Raw genomic sequence first — 7,307 nt, 5'->3', positions numbered from 1 at the left:
GTCATTTGAAGTCTTCCATGGGTTCACAGGAATAAGAAGGCATGTTAGTTTGCTCATTGGCTTCCTATGAAGGAGATGCAGTTTTTATTCTAGATATATGGGTCCATGAAGAGTAGGCTTCTAATTGTATTGCAGGGGGAATACAAAATAAGACCGGGTAGGGGCCTTTCCCTTTAAATCCAGTTAAATCCCCTCCTGGATTGGACTTCCAATCCTTTAAATAAACCATTCTCTATGGTTTATATGGGGTGGGTTGCCAGTGACTATGAGATCAGGTTTAAGAAGGATATGGTTTACATATTCATTTAGATTTATGAATTAACCTGGCCTCCAGTGAATAATTTAATAAAGCATTATTGTCTCCATCTCTTGATAGGTCTACAGTGAGAAAAGGTTTTCTATATAGTAACTTAAAGGGCTTCAGACCTCACCTATATTCCAAAACTTCATCAATTGGAGTGTTAGAACTTTCAATCCTGTCCCCTGGAGCTCCAGGAAGTGGAGTTGGGTTAAAACTGAATCAGTGATGGCCAATGATTTACTCAATCATGCTTATATAATGAGGCTTCTGTGAAAACTCAAAAATACAGAGTTCATAAATCTCCCAGGCTGGTGAGCTTGTATGCAGGGAGAGTACCACCTGGACGGAGCATGGAGCCTCCCAACTCCCTATGCATGCATTCCTTCCATCCGGCTGTTCCTGAGTTACATCCTGTTATAATAACCAGTAATCTATTAAGTACAATGTTTCTTTGACTTTGTAAGCCACTCTCAAATTAATCAAACCAAAGGAAGCAATTATTGGAACTTCTGATTTATGACTGGTGGGTCAGAAGTTCAGGTGACAGTGATGAGGGAGCAGAAGGCTAGCTGAGAATAAAGAACAAGCTGATACCCTGCAACCTCCCAGCCTCCCACTCCTGGATAGGATATGTGACATTCCTCCAGGAATCTACCAACTGTCTTAATGCTAAGGCCTTGCTAGAGAGGAAAACAACTTTATTTTTTTTTTTTTTTTAAAGATTTTTATTTATTTATTCATGATAGTCACAGAGAGAGAGAGAGAGGCAGAGACACAGGCAGAGGGGAGAAGCAGGCTCCATGCACCAGGAGCCCGATGTGGGATTCGATCCCGGGTCTCCAGGATCGCGCTCTGGGCCAAAGGCAGGCGCCAAACCGCTGCGCCACCCAGGGATCCCAGGAAAACAACTTTAATTTCACAATGGCAAGGCCTCCATTGTATCTTGTAGGTCCTCTTTAGTATGTGAAAGTTCTTTTGAAAATCTCGTTTTCCTGACCTCCCTCAATTCCCAAGTACATAAATCAGTCACTCCTCAAAAACCCAGTGCAGCTGCTCTTCCTGCCCATGGGTCCTGTCCCCCTGCTTTAAGAATAAAACTACCATTTTGCACCAAAGACATCTTAAGAATTTTCTTGGTTGTCGGCTCTGGACCTCACCTATATTCCAAAACCTCATCACAGATAGCCAAATTAGGACTAATTTCTTTGTAAAACAAGTCTAATTTTAACAAAGTTGGCCTAATGATTTACATAAGCTCAGCAAGAGTAGTGATTGATCATATAGATATTTTAGAATCTGCTTTGCTGGAACTTTTTATAAGGAATCTCTAGACTGAACTTGTTAGTACCCTCTCCAGGCCAGAAGTCAAGCCAAGTGTTTGCCATCAGAAATACCTGGAATTGAGGGACCCTGGGTGTCTCAATGGTTGAGTGTCTGCCTTCCTCCATAGGACATGATCCTGGGATCTAGTCCCACATCAGGCTCCCCACAGGGAGCCTGCTTCTCCCTTTGCCTATGTCTCTGCGTCTCTCATGAATACATAAAATCTTAAAAAAAAAAAAAAATACCTGGAATTACCTGTAGATTTGAGCAAATTTGTCTTCTGGAGGACCCCAGAGTATCCTGAGATTCCTGCATCCGCCAGGAACTGACGACATTCTTTACTCACTTGGTAAGACTGCTGGGAACTCTGTATCAGGCTAAACATTTCCAAAGGGCTTTAGTGGATTCATGCTTCATAAAGTCAACCTTAGTTCCTCAAGGCTGTGTGGTCATATCCGACTCTATGTATGTCTCTAATATGGCATTCTAGTCAAAGCCTTGGTAAAATAACCAATGTTTCCAATGGTGTCCTGTTACAAGGAGAACACACTCTTTGAATTTATGCAAATGACTGCAATTGCCATGAAATAAATGATATTTATGAAGAACTTTTGAATTTCAAGAGGGTTCAGGTAGAAAAATGAGTCTTCAATTTGTTCTCATCGGAATATTTTATCTTATTTTTTATATCATAGCTATCTTAAGAGAAAGTTTCCTTAGTCTGGAAGAGCAAATATTAGAGAACCAGCAGTGTTTTTATGGAGGCCGAGAAAAATTAAGGCCATCCCACCTAAAGTTTAGCATTAGCACAAGTACAGCTATCTTAGGCCTCTGAATAAGAGCTGAACTTTATGGGAAAAGCTTCAGAATGTCCTCAATGTCCTTGGCAGGGAATCCCATACCAGAAAGACAACAGAGCTCAGAGCTGCCCTCGGCAGAGAATCCCAGATCAGAAAGACAACAGAGCCCAAGCCCATAGTAGAAAGTCCCATATTAGAATGAGAACAGAGCTCAATGCCTTTAAGCCCCATATCAGAATGTAAACAGAACTTGAGAAATTCCAGGATCCCTGGGTGGCACAGGGGTTTGGTGCCTGCCTTTGGCCCAGGGCGTGATCCCGGAGACCCGGGATCGAATCCCACACCGGGCTCCCGGTGCATGGAGCCTGCTTCTCCCTCTGCCTGTCTCTGCCTCTCTCTCTCTCTCTGACTATCATAAATAAATTAAAAAAAAAAAAAAGAACTTGAGAAATTCCTTCACCCTTTCTGAAAATCCCCTAGACCAGCCTATAAAAAACCCAGCTGTAACCCACTTCGGGGTCCAAGTCCCTGCTCCGCTGTGTCGGGTATACTTGGACCCAAGCTCGAGCTTGCTAATAAACCCTTGTGCGCTTGCATTGGTGTCGGCTCCTTGGTGGTTTCTCGGATTCGCAATCTTGGGCACATCTTAAACAAGAGTCACAAAAACTATCAGTTCCTCAGTTTTAGTTCTGGAAATTCTTACCAATTTTAGTTTTAGGATTTAAAAGATATAAAAACTGTGTTTGTCAAAAGTCTTTTTAAAATCTGGAAGATAGGGGATCCCTGGGTCGCTCAGCGGTGTAGTGCCTGCCTTTGGCCCAGGGCGCGATCCTGGAGTCCCGGGATGGAGTCCCATGTCCGGCTCTCGGCATGGAGCCTGCTTCTCCCTTCTCCTGTGTCTCTGCCTCTCTCTCTATGTCTCATAAATCAATCAATCAATCAATCTTAAAAAAAAATCTGGAAGATGAAAAAAATAAAAAAATAAAATCTGGAAGATGAAATAGGTTTTGCAAGAGAATATGAACAATGATTACATAAATAAGTGACAAAAAGACTCAAAAATGGACATAAAGATCTGATGAGAGGTTATAATAGAGCTGACAAGGAAATCTGGTTATTTATGTGACATGTCACACTTCAAAAAACAGAATTTTAAGTGATGGCCTTAGAACATGTTAAAACTTTAGGAACTGCATTATCATCTCTAGAATAGTTACAGCATTTACCCAAGCAATATAACCTAAGGCTTATCTTGTTATTTAACGGTGCTTCCAGAGTAATTTAACATACCAAATAAAAAGGCCTTAAGAGGGATCCCTGGGTGGCGCAGCGGTTTAGTGCCTGCCTTTGGCCCAGGGCGTGATCCTGGAGACCCGGAATCGAGTCCCACGTCGGGGTCCCGGTGCATGGAGCCTGCTTCTCCCTCTGCTTGTGTCTCTGCCTTTCTCTCTCTCTCTGTGTGACTGTAATAAATAAAATTAAAAAAAAAAAAGGCCTTAAGATTCAGAGACTTCATTTACAATTTAAATCTTTGGGGATCCCTGGGTGGTGCAGCGGTTTGGCGTCTGCCTTTGGCCCAGGGCGCGATCCTGGAGACCCGGGATCGAGTCCCACGTCGGACTCCCAGTGCATGGAGCCTGCTTCTCCCTCTGCCTGTGTCTCTGCCTCTCTCTCTCTCTCTCTGTGACTATCATAAATAAATTAAAAAAAAATAAATCTTTGGAAGTTTTTTTTTTTCAAGATTTGATTTATTCACGAGAGACACACAAAGAGAAAGGCAGAGACACAGGCAGAGGGGAAAAGCAGGCTCCCTGTAGGGGGCCTGACACGGGACTTGACCCCGGGTCTCCAGGATCACATCCCCGACCAAGGCGGCGCTAAACCGCTGAGCTACCCGGGCTGCCCATCTTTGGGAGTTTAAAAAAAAGGGAAAAGAAAACACTCAAAGTTATAACATGTGCCTGAATAGGATTACAGATAATTACTGTCAGGTTTAATCTGATCGGCAGTGAAATGGAATAGAGAGGCCGGGCAAAAGTTGGTGGAAACAGGCTTTTATTGGGACGCCCTCCTGGGGGAGGTTCCGCAGCCGCAGGGGAGGGAGAGAGGGGAGAAGTCGCGCCCAGGCAAACCTTAGGGGTAGTTTTCGCCGGGAAGATGGGGGCAGGGCCATTCCGATTAGTGCAAGGGTTACAGGTCTTTGTGTGCTAAGGTAGGGTAGGGCGGCAAGGCGGGCTTATTGGGAGGTTGCTGGCCTGGGGTCTGCCGTTTTGAGGTCCCCAGTCTCGCCAGCCCAACAATTACAAAACTTCTTTATTTAACCAAGGTGACAATAAGAGATTCCAAAGGCAAATATGTAGGGTTATATAGGTGTTAGTAAAACTTAGCTCCTTTAATATTGAGAAGCTTTAACCAAGTGATCAAAGACTTGATAAAGATAAAACCTAAAACCTGCCTGGTTTTCCAGGCAGACAAAAGAAAAAAAATTGTTTACATTTTCTTATCAAGTACAGACCGACAATTCCAAAAAACTTTAGTCTTTTAACACAGAGAAAAGCAGAATTTTTTACCCATTCATTTCAACTTGAGTCCTGACCCACATATAAAATTCCTTTCCAAAGATTTTCCTTTGTAAACTTATAATTTTTTCATTCAGAGTTGCTTCCCTTATTCCCATCAGTCTTATATTTAGCAGAATTTCAACTCTTCAGGGTGCTCAGCAGTTGAGCGTCTGCCTTCGGATCAGGGCATGATCCGGAATCTGGGATCGTGTCCCGCATCGGGCTCGCTGCAAGGAGCCTGCTTCTCCCTCTGCCTGTGTCTCTGCCTCTCTCTCTCTGTGTCTCTCATGAATAAATAAATAAATCTTAAAAAAATTTTTTTCAACTCTTTGAAACCTCAGTATCCAGTGAAAACTAAGTTGTAACCAATTGTGAACTGTCAAAAATTCTTTAGATGGCAAAATTATGAATCAGTTAAGTACAAAGAATGTTTTCAAACAGATACAGAAATCCTTAGTTTCTTTGCAATAAGAAGTCTAAAGCGCAAACCTACACCAGCAATCAATGTGTTACTATTCTATCACATTTGGGAAAACTCTAGATGTCCAAGAATTCAGTTCCATTTATTATCTAACGAAGACTTTAACGTTTCAGGTTACCAAACACTTTGAACATTATCTTTAACAATTACCCATGAAAACTTAAGACAGACAGACAAAATTAACTATCATTTTAAGTCATCTTTTTGCTAACAAATTGCAACAGAGATAACATGAGCTTATTTGACTTTTAGTAAATCTTGGTAGAATAAAGTTTCAATTAGCTTAAATACCGAATTATGTTCCACCTGGACTCACTTTAAAGTCAATTAATTTGATCCCCTTTGTCAGTTTTTACCTGCGACCCTGGTGGGGAAATCTGAAGTTAGTGTTAAGTCCGAGGGGGTACTCTCTAATTCTGGACAGTGAAGGTAGGAGGGGGAGCAATGGTGCAGAAACAGGAGGTGAGGACAGCAGAGGTCAAATGCCTCAAGTAAGGCCAAAGGCAGATAAAAGCCTAGAGTGCAGAGGTAGAGGTCCTAAAATCTGTCAGCTCGGATGAGCAGATACAGATTCTCTTTCCTTAAATGTTGCTACTGAACTGTTTCCAGTGGGTTAAAAGGCATCCAAGTAAAAGTCCTTGGGGACTGAAGAGAAATGGTCCATTCCCCCCAACTCTCAGTAGTGCCCCTAACAGGATGGGTCAGGGGTTCCCGGTGTCAAAGCGACCCAAGACATCCCTCAAATGAAATCACTAGGATCACAGCCTGTGTAAAGGCCCAGCAGGAGGGAGGCCTCTGCCCTACCCTCGGCTTTTCTGTCACATTTTAGACTACAGTGGGTGCTGGCATATGGACTGAGTTTGCCTTGCTGTGAAGGCCACAAAGAACTAGCCATTTTTGACCCATGGAAAACACTAGAAAAGTTTTACAAGAGGAAACTGCCCAATTTTGTAACTTAAGTAGTTAGTAGAGGACATTGGGAGAAAATAGTAGAAGTCCATCGTGATATGACATTCCAACACATATAGTCTTTATAGCCAACTTTGTTAGGAAACAATCCCCAGGCAAGTTGTTTTTTTAAAGATTTATTTATTCATGAAAGACACAAAAAGGCGGAGACATAGGCAGAGGGAGAAGCAGGCTCCCTGAGAGGAGGCCCGATGTAGGACTCGATCCCAGTACCCTGAGATCACCACCGAGCCACTCAGATAGCCCCCTCCCCCCAGTTTTTTTTTTTTTTTCCCCCCAGTTGGGTTTTAACTCAATCTGGTTCTGGTTTCTGCGGGCTCCCAGGGAAGGTCTCACAGCCAGAAGCGGCTAGACCAGAGAAGCAGAGGGGGGGATCACATTAGACCAATGTGGAGGAAACCTCACATGGGAGTCTTAGGATTAGTGGTCATCTGGGTGACCTAAGTGGCTGTCCCATGCCCAAGGCAGACAAGTTTGTATAAGGACAGGAAAAGAGAGGACATCAGGTTTGTGGATCCTTTTCTTTTTTTTTAAGATTTTATTTATTTTTTCATGAGAGACACAGAGAGAGAGAGGCAGAGACACAGGCAGAAGGAGAAGCAGGCTCCACACAGGGAGCCGGACTTGGGACTCCATCCAGGGTCTCCAGGATCACGCCCTGGGCCAAGGGCGGCACCAAACCGCTGAGCCACTCGGGCTGCCCAGGTTTCTGGATCTTACTACTATTCAGGCCATGGTACTACCTGCCAGAAGGCAGACTTTTTCCCTCCCCATAGAGTAGCCACAAGCTAGAGGATGGCAGCCTGAACAACTGATATGAAAGAAAGTGTTCTGATAAAATTGTCCTTTGGAAAGCCCTGGAATGAAAGTAA

The sequence above is a fragment of the Canis lupus genome, chromosome 21 (assembly GCF_011100685.1).
Source record: "Canis lupus familiaris isolate Mischka breed German Shepherd chromosome 21, alternate assembly UU_Cfam_GSD_1.0, whole genome shotgun sequence".
Classification (NCBI taxonomy): domain Eukaryota; kingdom Metazoa; phylum Chordata; class Mammalia; order Carnivora; family Canidae; genus Canis; species Canis lupus.
The sequence above is the reverse complement of the archived record's forward strand: the minus strand, read 5'-3'. Positions refer to the sequence as shown.